Raw genomic sequence first — 13825 nt, forward strand, 5'->3', positions numbered from 1 at the left:
GGAAGAATGGGTGGGTGGGTGACATATGTAGTAAGCTTCACTCCTAACCTGCCCCTTATATGAGGGGCTCGGAGTGGAAAGGCAGGTACTGCTGGTATCTTTCCCCCACCTCCTGACCTACGGGGAGGCTGCAGGAGAATGCGGAGCGTGGGGAGGAGCTGGCTGTCCGGCAGGGAACAGCTGCTGCGCTGAGATCAAAGGGGTGAGCGCTCAGCGAGCAGTCGGGACGCTGGGGAGTGGTTTTCTGACCGCGGGAAGGGATGCCACATGATTGACTGGTCAGATTCAAGCCTGGGAAGAATTGGTTGTATGAGGCACACGGGGCTTGTTTACCAGGGAGAGGGGAGGCAGGCATAGGAGCCGGCAGGCAGGGGGTTTGGAGTGGTGACTGAGAGGGGATAGGGACTCTGCACTCATGGAGCCCCCCTTCCTCCCCCTGTGAGCTCTGCTTATCATAGGAAGGCACGTGTACTTCCCCCCTCTCCCTTGCAGCTGGGAGTAGGCGATGGGAGGGCTGGCTGGCTTGAGAGCCTCAGCCGCTGAGCTGCATTTGGGGTTGATTGGACGTGTGCAGAATGGGTGGGTGTGGTGAGGGCGGGAAGGAGTGGCTGTGCGCATTCAGCGCAATGTGGGTGGGGAATGAATGGGGCTAGGAGCTGAGTAAGCGCTCTCTGGGGAGAGAGTAATAATAGGTGGGGTGGACTAAATGGAAGCTGGGGTGTATGAGACTATCAGATAATGCCCTTTATGCACATGAATGCTAATTAGAATGGACCAGTGTTTTGTCAGCAAGTATGAGAGCTAAAGGAGAGAGTTTTAGTTGTAGTGTTTTTTGTGTGGGGTGATGTGGGAATGGGGGAGATCAAAAAGGAGATGAATTGAAGAAGAGTCTTTACTGAAGGGACAGAACAAGACAGATGTCGTGGAGGTAGAAGCAGCAGGATTTGGCATGGTTTAGATATAGGGGGCAAAGGAAAGAGTCAAAGATACTCCACAAGTTATAGCAGTTAATTAAGGTGGGTGGGGGGTGATGTTGACTGTGACGGGAACTGGAGGTAACAGAGGATGTGGTAGAGAAGAAAACAAGTTTGGGTTTGTCCATGTTACATTTAAATTGATGGTGAAACATCCAGCAGATGTTGGAGAGATTGAATGACATTCAGAGTTGAGTGGATGGAGAAAAGTCTGGAACCGGTAGATTCCCAAGTCACTGATATGGAGATGGCAGTAGTAAAAATCATCTCAGTGATTGAAGTTTCCTAAAGATAGGATGTAGTAGTCTTTTTCTGAAATAAGGCCTGCCCCCTTATTTTGCCCTATAGTAGGCTGCTTCGCCCCCCCTTCCCTCTCCCCCCCCCCCCCCCCCCCAGCTGCACAGCCTCTGGCAGCACATTTCAGAACCAGCCAAAACTTAGTCCAGCCAAAATACTGTTTTGTGGTAAACTAATTAACTGTTGTTTGTCTTGTATTAACACTTGGAGGCCTAACCAAACAAACACACAGTAAGAGACAAGCTTACAATGTAAACAGGAAAGACAGACAAAGGGGGAAAGACAGAGGCACAAAGAGATGAAGTGACTTTCCTAAGGTCAGTGGTGAAGTTGAAATTAGAACCAAGGTCTCATTACATGTAGTCCAGTGCCCTAGCTACAAAGACCATCCTGCTTCTGATGTTGTTAACCATATTATTAACATAGGCTCTCAGCTCTATCATTACCATTTCTTTATGCCAAAGAAATATTGGGACAAACTGAAGTGTTTTCCTTGATCTATTTCATACATAGAATAGAGCTTGAATGTTCTTCAAATGTTGGAGTATTTAAATATTTGGTCTTTATGAGTAGTAACAAGAACTTCAGAAAACTCCAGTATAAACTGTGGCAAGCTCTCAAAGATCATCTCTACTAGTAGGATAAACACTAGAAAATGGCTATTGCCTCTGTTTACTCACCCTCTTTTGAAGTATGCTACCAAAGGTTGCTAAAAGGATTTTAGTTTAAATGTACTAGTTTCATGTATTGGAGCTAAAAGGGGAGCTAGAGCAAATTACAAAATTCTTCTGTCTCTCAGAGTGAAAATGGCATAACTGTGACAACTTTGTTAGCTAGCTGCTCAAACACAGTTGGGTCTTGATTGTTCCACTATAGACACATAATAGCTATTCAATTGGAGCGTAGTCTAGCTTCATAAATCTATTCTAGTGTTTTTTTAAAAAGAAACAAAGAGAAAATAGAGATCATATAATTATCTCCATTGTTAACATCTGTAGATGTAGAGACCAACAAACTAATATTGTGCCCCGGTGTGGTGGTGTAGGGGAAATCATTTCTTTTTGTAGGTGGAAAACTGAGCATGTTCTTATGTTAACTGATTCATTGCATGGGCAGGAGTTTCTAATCTTCTCAGTCTCCGTTTTTTTGTTGCTGCTGTTGTACTACCAGATCAGCCATGTAATTTATAATAGGATGTTACTGAAGGATCTAAGTAATGAGTAAGGCTAATATTTCGTTAGAAAATATCTTCAGGAATATACACCTGACACTGAAGCAATCACATATCTGAACCAGGCCCTGAAGCAAGAAATATAAGCAACTGTAATTGGGCCAACATAGCTTACCCCAGCACTTCCATGATGATAAAATCTTTTCTGGCATTGAAGTCAGGGCTGGCCTTATGAGTGGGCAACCACCCAGGGTGCTGGGGGGGGGGGGAGGTGGGGTCAAGAGGCAAGGAGCAGGGGGGGGGAGGTGGGGTCAAGAGGCAAGGAGCAGGGTGGGCCTGCGGTGCAAGCTGTGGAAGGGTGGGGGGAGGCAGCAGGGCCTGGGGGTGATGGGGTTGGGGGAATCCGGGGCGTCAGTGGGGCTTAGGGTGCCAAAATACAAGTGTGCCCAGGATGCTATTTTCCCTAAGGCTGCCCCTGATTGAAGCATTGGAGTTGAGGGCACTCATTTCTACAAGGGGCTCACTCCAGGGTAAAGTAGAAACACAGCTGATTATAGGCTAGATCCTGATAGATGCTGAACCTCCACAGCTGCTATTAGATTCCAGTGGGACTTGTGAGGGCTCAGCAGCTAAGAACTTCAGGCATTTTGAGAGGAAATTTGAAATACACAGGATGGCAGGTCAGAGCAGCCATACAAACCCAAACTTGGATCTGCTAAGGCCGACCTGGCTATAGCTTATGCCCATGTCAGCTCCATTTAATTGGACACAAGCTTGCACCAGTATCCTCTTAAACTATGAAAGTACAAACTGGTGAGCCTGTTATCTGGCCATGAATGGAAATGTCTGGGAAGGTGAATGTTCTCAGTGTATTAGAACGCTGCCCTCTCTTCTCCCCTTCATCCTCTTAAATCAGTTAGCAAACTGTAATTTTATGTGTATATATATGGAATTGCTCTTCACGAACAAAACAAAAATTGCTCTACTCAGCACACCTGACTTGCCCAACAATGAGAGATCAATTTGTGCAGGTGCCTAATGCAGGAGCGTCAAGGGGAAGGAGAAACAAGTTTTCAAGATCTAAGGAATTATGCAATTACTTGAAAGGAAACTAAAGGTGTCTTTCATAATTTAAAAACGTATTCACGTTCTATAACGTGAAGTGTACTTCCCCCTTTATAAAAGTTCTCCTGAAAAAAAAAAAAAAAAAAAGTTCTTGCTATACTAACTGAACCAGGAAAGAACACAGACAGTAAACTGCTCCTAGATTAACGAGGAATTGCTAGTATGTCACTCTGAGCGTATTCCTGAAGTCTGAATGGGAGGTACAGCATGTGGATTGGGACAGAAGTCTTTCTGTTGAAAACTCAGTCCTAAGTCACAGTGATAATGAAACAGTTAAAGTTCCAGTAGGTGTCCTGGGGCAGCACAAAGATACAACAGAAGCATGTTCTGCTGATTTTAATACACCCCTTAGAATTTTATATATGGCATTTCAACCATGTCCTCTCTTAATCTGCTCTGATGGGATTTTAGATATATGGAGGCAGTATTGTCTAGTGACAGGGCACTGACTTTGTCAAGTCTCTTTGCCTCTGTTTTCCCCCTCTGTGAAATGGGCATAATGATGCTTGCCTCTTTTGTAAAGTACTTTGAGGCCTACAGATTACTACTTATTTTTGGCTTACAGAATTTACTTTTAGAACCTTAGGCAGCTAGTATTTTCCACTTAGGAACAGATTAGTAACCATGTTGTTTTGGAGGCTGCCAAACAAGGCTGGCCTGGATTCCATAATTTCACCACCCAGCTGGGGTTTTAGCTGTGTGGTGCCAATTGATATCAAGTGGAAAGAGAGGGCTAAATTCCCTTTTGCTGCTTTGTCAAAAGACACTTATAATATAAGCCATAATTAGTTGATAATGTCAGTCATGTTTAGCCTCAGCAGAAACTGATGTGGTTAGTATCAAGTTGCCAAGGCTCTATTCCTTGTGTTTCATTCATATGTCAGGGCTTGAAAGAAAGGGCTCTATCAATAGAAATTTCATGGGCTTGCAGGATCATACTCTTAGGGACAAGGTCTCAGGTTTTCTGGCCCCTCTGTGCTGCTTGAAAATCAGGCCTTCTTTCCCCCCCCCCCCCCCCCCCCATCTGCTCATCCATCCATGCCTGGTATTTGTAGAACGCTATTCTACATAAGGCACTTAAATACAGACACGTTAAGGTGACATCAGACCCAGATCAAAAGCTTAATCCCCCTGCACAGAGGTTTTGCAATTTGGAGCAGCGGGATTCAGTTGAGGTCAAAATAAAATTTGGAGAAAATATTCAGGACTCAAGCCACCCCCTCTTAGGCCTGGTCTACACTACGACTTTAATTCGGATTTAGCTGCTTTAAATCGAATTAACGCTGGACCCGTCCACACAACGAAGCCATTTAATTCGAATTAAAGAGCCCTTTAATTCGATTTCTGTACTCCTCCTCGACGAGAGGCGTAGCGTCAAAATCGGTATTGTTAATCCGAATTAAGGTTAGTGTGGCCGCAATTCGATGTTATTGGCCTCCAGGAGCTATCCCACAGTGCACCATTGTGACCGCTCTGGACAGCAATCTGAACTCGGATGCGCTGGCCAGGTGGACAGGAAAAGCCCCGGGAACATTTGAATTTCATTTCCTGTTTGCACAGCGTGGAGAGCACAGGTGACCACAGAGAGCTCATCAGCACAGGTAACCATGCAGGCTGATAATCGAAAAAGAGCACCAGCATGGACCGTACAGGAGGTACTGGATTTGATCGCTATATGGGGAGAGGATTCAGTGCTAGCAGAACTTCGTTCGAAAAGACGAAATGCCAAAACTTTTGAAAAAATTTCCAAGGGCATGATGGAGAGAGGCCACAATAGGGACTCAGATCAGTGCCGCGTGAAAGTCAAGGAGCTCAGACAAGCCTATCAAAAAGCAAAGGAGGCAAACGGTCGCTCCGGGTCAGAGCCGCGGACATGCCGCTTCTACGCCGAGCTAAATGCATTTCTAGGGGGGGCCGCCACCACTACCCCACCTCTGACTGTGGATTCCGAGATGGGGATAATCTCATCAGGTACACCTGATGATTCCGCAGAAGGGGAAGAGGAGGAGGAGGAGGACGAGCTGGCAGAGAGCACCCAGCTCTCCGTTCTCCCCAACAGCCAGGATCTGTTTCTCACCCTGACTGAAGTACCCTCCCAAGCCAGTACCCAAGACCATGACCCCATGGAAGGGACCTCAGGTGAGTTTACCTTTTAAAATATAAAACATGGTTTAAAAGCAAGCATTTTTAATGATTAATTTGCCCTGAGCACTTGGGATGCATTCGCAGCCAGTACAGCTACTGGAAAAGTCTGTTAACGTGTCTGGGGATGGAGCGGAAATCCTTCAGGGACATCTCCATGAAGCTCTCCTGGAGGTACTCCAAAAGCCTTGCCACAAGGTTTCTGGGCAGTGCAGCCTTATTCCGTCCTCCATGGTAGGACACTTGACCACGCCATGCTAGTAGCAAGTAATCTGGTATCATTGCATGACAAAGCCTGGCAGCGTATGGTCCCGGTGTTTGCTGGCATTCAAGCAACATCCGTTCTTTATCTTGCTGTGTAATCCTCAGGAGAGTGATATCGCTTAGGGTAACCTGGTTGAAATACGGGAATTTAATTAAGGGGACAGAGGTGACCGTTCCTACTGGGCTGTTTGCCTGTGGCTGAAAAGAAATCCTTCCCTGCATTTAGCCAAGTGCAAAGGGGGGGGGGAGGATTGGCCCAGAGCTTTTCGCATTTTGCTAGCAGGGATCTTCCCTGATACCAGCCACGCGGTGGGGGGAGGGATAAAGCACTCATCCCAGAGAATTCATGGCGGGTTGGGGGGGGTGTTAGTTTGGTTCCTGCAGGGATCTTTCCTGATACCAGCCACGCGGTGGGGGGAGGGATAAAGCACTCATCCCAGAGAATTCATGGCGGGTTGGGGGGGGTGTTAGTTTGGTTCCTGCAGGGATCTTCCCTGATACCAGCCACGCGGTGGGGGGAGGGATAAAGCACTCATCCCAGACAATTGGATGGTGGGGGGGTGTTAGCTTGTTTTCTGCTGCTGAAGGTTAACAGGAAAACTGCAGCACAACGGGCTTTGCTTGGTATGTGGGAAAGCAGGGCGCAGAAGCCTAAAGACAGTGGCTTACCATGGCAGCATGCAAGCTGAATTCTGTTGCCCGGACCTGCGTCTGTGATCTCGAGCAGCAAAGCCACAGGCACTCAATATTAAGAGGCAAAATGCGACCTTGCACAGAAATCACATGTGCTATGTAATGTGAATAGTATTTGTCACCGTGAAAGAGTATAAGCATTGTTCTGAAAAATGTATCTTTTAAAAAAATTATCTCCTTTTTTCACTCCCTCCAGCAGCTGCAAATGTTTCAAGCCTCCCTCCTCCTTCCCGAAGGCTATCCCAGATAAGGCGTCGGAAAAAGAAGACGCGAGACGAGATGTTTGCAGAAATCATGCAATCCACCAGGAGTGAAAGAGCTCATCTGAATGAGTGGAAGGACACGGTTTGCAAGTATAGGAAAGAAGCCAGTGAACGTGAGGACAGGAGGGACCAACGTGAGGACAGGAGGGACCAACGTGAGGACAGGAGGGACCAACGTGAGGAGAGGAGAGACGCTCGAGATGAGAGGTGGCGTCAGGAAGATCAGAGGAGGCAGGATGCAACGCTGGGGCTGCTGCGTGAGCAAACAGACATGCTCCGGCATCTGGTGGAGCTTCAGGAACGGTTGCTGGAGAACAGAGTGCCGCTACATCCCCTGTATAACCCCCCTACCTCCTCACCATGTTCCATAGCCTCCTCACCCAGACGTGTAAGAACACGGGGGGGGGGGGGGGAGGCTCCGTACACCCTCCCATTCCACCCCAGTGGACAGCCCAAGCAAAAGGCTGCCATTTTTTAAACCTTTTTTTAGTGGGCTTTTCCTTCCCGCTGATCCTCCTCCCAAACCCCACTCAGGTTCTCTCCCTCTTTTTATAATCAATTAATAAAGAATAAATGATTTTTAAACAATAGTGACTTTATTTCCTTTGAAAGCAAGCTGGGGGAAGGGGGAGGGTGGGTTCCTTACAGAGAATGAGTCAATAAAGGGGGCGGGTTTTCATGAAGGATAAACAAACAGAAATTTCACACTGTAGCCTGGCCAGTCATGAAACTGGTTTTCAAAGCTTCCCTAATGCGCAGCGCTTCCTGGTGTGCTCTTCTAATCGCCCTGGTGTCTGGCTGCGCGTAATCAGCAGCCAGGCGATTTGCCTCAGCCTCCCACCCTGCCATAAAGGTCTCCCCCTTGCTCTCACAGAGATTGTGGAGCACACAGCAAGCAGTAATAACAATGGGGATATTGGTTTGGCTGAGGTCTGAGCGAGTCAGTAAGGATCGCCAGCGACCTTTTAAACGGCCAAATGCACATTCTACCACCATTCTGCACTTGCTCAGCCTGTAGTTGAACAACTCCTGACTCCTGTCCAGGCTGCCTGTGTATGGCTTCATGAGCCATGGCATTAAGGGGTAGGCTGGGTCCCCAAGAATAACAATTGGCATTTCAACATCCCCAACAGTTATTTTCTGGTCCGGAAAGTAAGTCCCTTGCTGCAGCCGTTTAAACAGATTGGTGTTCCTGAAGACGCGAGCGTCATGAACCCTTCCCGGCCAGCCCACATGGATGTTGGTGAAACGTCCCTTGTGATCCACAAGTGCTTGCAGCACCATTGAAAAGTACCCCTTGCGGTTTATGTAGTGGGTACCCTGGTGTTCCGGTGCCAAGATAGGAATATGGGTTCCATCTATCGCCCCACCACAGTTAGGGAATCCCATTGCAGCAAAGCCATCCACTATGACCTGCACATTTCCCAGAGTCACTACCTTTCGTAGCAGCACCTCCGTGATTGCTTTGGCTACTTGCATCACAGCAGCCCCCACAGTAGATTTGCCCACTCCAAATTGATTACCGACTGACCGGTAGCTGTCTGGCGTTGCAAGCTTCCACAGGGCTATCACCACTCGCTTCTCAACTGTGAGGGCTGCTCTCATCTTGGTATTCTGGCGCTTCAGGGCAGGGGAAAGCAAGTCACAAAGTTCCATGAAAGTGCCCTTACGCATGCGAAAGTTTCTCAGCCACTGGGAATCGTCCCACACCTGTAACACTATGCGGTCCCACCAGTCTGTGCTTGTTTCCCGGGCCCAGAATCGGCGTTCCAAGCCTATAACCTGGCCCATTAACATCATAATCTCCAAAGCACCGGGGCCCGCAGTCTGAGAGAATTCACGGTCCATGTCCTCATCACGCTTGTCGCTGCGCTGCAGTCGCTGCCTCCTCCTCCTCGCCTCTTTTTTTCTGGTCCTGGGTAAGCATAAACTCCACGAGAACGCGCGAGGTGTTTACAATGTTCATGACTGCGTTCTGGAGCTGAGCGGGATCCATGCTTGCTGCGGTATGGAGTCTGCAGAGTTCACTCAGGAGAAAAGGCGCGAAATGGTTGTCTGCCGTTGCTTTCAGGGAGGGAGGGGGAGGCTGTACCCAGAACCACCTGAGACAATGTTTTTTGCCCCATCATGCACTGGGGTCTCAACCCAGAATTCCAAGGGGGGGTGGAGACTGCGGGAACTATGGGATAGCTATGGGAAAGCTACCCACAATGCAATGCTCTGGAAATCGATGCTAGTACGGTAGCTTGGACGCACACCACCGAATTAATGTGCCTAGTGTGGCCGAATACATTCGAATTTATAAAATCGGTTTCCTAAATTCGAATTATATAAATTCGGATTAATCCCGTAGTGTAGACATACCCTTAGTGCTTGCATCTCTGGCCCCTTTGTGCTAGAAACCGCCTCAGAGAGAAGTGCATGCATCTTTCACTTATGGAACAACATGCCTTTCATTGCCTTTCAGGTTCCTGAGGTACTGCTGAGTGGGCCCTGTTTGCACAATTCCTATGGAACTGGGAGCTAGGTGCGTAGCCATAGTGCTCCAGAGCCCTTGTGCAATCACATGGTGTCCACGTGAATAGCTCTGGCTTCTTCCTGACCCTTGCAAGTTCTGGAGCAGAATTGCCACACGTTCTTCAGTAAACCCCTCCATCCGGCAGAACAACTTGCTTTTGCGGAGCTTTCCTTCCCTCAGGTCTGAAAATGGACCTCGCGCTATGTTTTAACTGAACTGGAGACAATCCTTTACTCCCTCAATTCCAAAAGGTTTAATCCTCCTGTCAGTACACAGCCTGACTATCTGGGCCCTGTGCTGAGTCTCTCCAGGAAGAATGGCTGAGGGAAGAAAGGAATGTTCATGAGGGCTGTGAAATGGCCATGCAGACCCTCTCCAGGGTCACTACTGCAACCTCAGAGATGCAGCAGGTTCTGTTCCTGTTGCCACCCCGTCGCCCTATATGACTGGGTGGGATTTGTTCAGTGGATTCAAATAACCATGGAGTCACCTGCCCCTTTCTAAACCTCCCTGCTGAGACAGAGAGAGTCCCTGTGGAGGTGGTCTCTGCTGCACGTAAGGGACCTGTTGAGTGGTGGTGGTGGTCATGTTTATCCCAACCAGGAATTGATGTCCCATTCACTAGGCACTGTACAAACACAGTAGTAAAACGGTCCCTGCCATGAAGAGCTCACAATCTAAACAGACAAGACGGGCACAGGGTGCAGGGAGGCGTCTAAGACACCAGCAGTGTAAACAATGTGATGGTAGCAAATGTCTCAGTAGTTCCCCAATTTTGTTTTTTTGGTGAGTTTAGTTAGGAGGGGATATGCTGAATGGGGAGGCAAGGGAGATGAGGCAGGTGTGGTGGGAAGCTGTGATGGAGAGAGGGGGTTGCAGCAAACAGCCAATCAGCACAGGGCAGAGAAAGTCCAGACAAAACTGTAGAAAGTTCTCTGAATGTCCACGGTGTTAAACTTGGCAAAACAAATTCTTCCATCCCTAATGAGAACTGTGGTTTAAATAACTCAGCTGGCCAAATACCTAAGAGGACCTTTTTGCTAGAATTCCACATCCAGCCAAGATGGTGTGAAAGGCACCAGTGGAGGGAATTGTTATGAACATCAGACCTAGGACTACCTGGAACCAGGGTGGATAAAAATCTATGTTTTTTTTTATTATTATTTAAATCAGATTTTTTTATGTTTTTTTCCTCAAAAAGCATTTTATCTAAAGATATCTTAATTAAACTACATTATAGCTCAAAGATATCTCATCATGGAATAGGGATTATAAATTCTATTTCTATAGTATGAGACAATAATATATTCATGTAATGCTTAAGAAAAGTTTTGTAAATTAGTTCCAATAGTTCATGGATTAGTGAACCAATCTTATGGGGTTCCAGGGGCTTCTGTATAGATTATTTAGGTTAATTGTTTTATCTACCCAATGGGATTCAGTGCTCAGTCCAGAACAGGGGTAGGCAACCTATGGCATGCATGCCAAAGGCGGCACGCGAGCTGATTTTCAGTGGCACTCACACTGCCCGGGTCCTGGCCACCGGTCCGGGGAGCTCTGCATTTTAATTTAATTTTAAATGAAGCTTCTTAAACATTTTAAAAACCTTATTTACTTTACATGCAACAATCGTTTAGTTCTATATTATAGACTTATAGAAAGAGACCTTCTAAAACGTTAAAATGTTTTACTGGCACGCGAAACCTTAAATCAGAGTGAATAAATGAAGACTCGGCACATCACTTCTGAAAGGTTGCCGACCCCTGGTCTAGAAGATACCATCAGAGATGCTTAGTTTTGCAGTTCTCAAACTGTGGATTTGTCTCTCCAGAGATGACATGCTTGTTAACAGCAAAAATGTTTTTAAATAAATATAGAGAGGTGAGAAATAACAACCTCAACCCTATTGTCCCTTTGCAAATTTGTGTACACTGAGTCAATCCCTTACCTCGCTCTAAAAGTGCAAAGCTTCAAAAAGTTCAACAATAGAAGATTGTTGGGGGCAGTCTGGAGGTAAATGTGGGAAGGGAGGGACAGGCAGTAGAAACAAAAGTGAAACTGTTTGAGCAGCAAGTCTTGAGGTTTTTCTGAGTGGAGCCTTCATTGATTTGAGATCTACCATACCATTCTCTCAGAGAATAAGTTTGGGAATAAGAACCATTCAAGAAATATGTTTGCCAATGATGTTTTAAAGAAAGTCACACCAGTGAACTGGTGGAAGTCACTTACGCACTTGGATTCAGAGACTGTTGAAGTGATAATCTCACTTTTAACAGCAATAGCTTCTTCTGCTGGTGTAGAAAGAATATTTTCTTCCTTTGGACTAATTCATTCCAAATTGAGAAATCGTTTGGGACTTGAAAAAGCAGGAAGCTTGTTTTTCTTTTCCAGATTATGAATGAATATAATTTGAATAATGCGTACTCACAAGAGATATGCATCCGAAGAAGTGGGTTGTAGCCCACGAAAGCTTATGCTCTAATAAATTTGTTAGTCTCTAAGGTGCCACAAGTACTCCTGTTCTTTTCGCGAGAGAAGGATGGTCTTGTGGGTGAGGGACTGGAACTTGGAAGATCTTCGCTCCATTACCAGCTCTGCCACAGACTTTCTGGTGACCTTCAGCAAGGGATGTGGGGCCAACTTTTCAAAAGAACTCTGCTCCCATTTAGGCACCAAATAAAGCAGCCAGATTTTGAAAAAGTCTCAGTGTGTTGGGTCTCAGCAACTGAATATCTGGCCCTTATCTTTTCATGCCTCAGTTTCCCATCTATAAAGTAAGGATAACATTACTTTTCCTGGCCTGTCTTGTTTATTTAGACTGTAAGCTCTTTGGGCCAGGATCTGACTTACTATGTGTGTTTGTACAGTGTCTGGCACAATCTAAGAGCTACCTTAATGCTGCTGCCTATTAGCAGCAGGACTGTTGACATCAAGACTATCTAGAACTTTAGCATCCTTAGAGATGCTCTAAACAGTGTGGGGCTCAGTTCTCAGAATTTGACTCTTCAAAGTGGTGATGCAAAATAAAAACGCCCTGGAAACATTCATGAGTGAAGGAAGTAAAGTTTTGAAACAGGCAGAGCCAAATTCATCCCAGATGTAATTCCACTGGCTGCAGTGAAGTTACACCAGGAATAAATTTGTTCAGTTTTCATCTGAACAAAACAACTGATCACACGCTTACGGACTCTTTCCTCCATCTTTATATAGATTTAGGCCAATACTTTAAAATGATTACACTGCACTTTTTTTTTATTTAAATAATTGTCAAGGAAAAAGCATGAGAGTGGGAAGAAAAGGACTACATTCTGAAGTTAATTTATGCATGTTTTCAGACTTGTCTGCCTAAGACTGGGCACTGCAATCGCTTGACTTTCGGGAGTGCTGAGAATCACAGCTCCCATTGACTTCTCTGGGAACGGTGGATACTCAGGATCTGTCTAAATCAGGCTACTTATTTGGGTGCCTAAATAGGAATCTAAGTGCTTAATTTTTGGAGAAAAGTTTTTAAAAATTGACCTTATTTCATGGTAGCATGTTTAGATTTGTTCTCATTGTTCTATACCCCCGTTACTGCTCAGAGTATGTTATTACCAACTGAGCACTATAAATGACAACTGATGTACATTGGCCAAAAGACTCTCATCTCTCTCATTTTTCCTTCTCCCCTAATGAAAGCATCTAAATCACACTGTAGGCTTTACAGTTTATCAACCCTTTTGATCAACTGTCAATAATGATGACAAAGTTTTCAGATTATGAAAACCAGTTCCAAGGTATTGCAAAGACCAAGGGGAGATTTTCAGAGAGAATCAAAGCCAACAAGAGAGAACTGGAGTGTTATATTAATTAGCCTGGAGTGAGGCTTCTGAAAGCAGAATGGAGCTGTATCAGCATATTGGCTCTAAAGCAAGAAAGAGCTGGCTGAAGCCCATTCATCTGCATGTAGTTTTAGGATGAATTAAAGTTTTGAAACCAGGGGGGTTTACTGAAAAAATGACATTTTGGAAGAAGCAAGTTGGCTGCTATGAATATGAATGGCAGCAGAGCCAACATAAGCTCATGTTTCTTTTATTCTTGGACCACTGTGAGGTCCAGATTTTCCAGCATGACGTGCTCATGCAAAATGACTCTGCAGAGTGATCTGCCAATTTTTAGTGAGAGGTAAATATGAAAATAAGCCATTAAGTTCTCTTATGTAAATGTACTGCATGTGTCTAAAAGGCCAAGTTACTCAGACATGATGGGATATGTGTGTGCACTAGGAAAAGGAGCGGAGGTGAGAGTGGACAGAAAATATAAACCATTACTTCAGTGTTTGGCAGAAGACAGGAGAGTAAATAAAGTATTGGGATGTAAAAAGGAAAAAAACAGAGCA

The sequence above is a fragment of the Emys orbicularis genome, chromosome 2 (genome assembly GCF_028017835.1).
Source record: "Emys orbicularis isolate rEmyOrb1 chromosome 2, rEmyOrb1.hap1, whole genome shotgun sequence".
Lineage (NCBI taxonomy): Eukaryota > Metazoa > Chordata > Testudines > Emydidae > Emys > Emys orbicularis.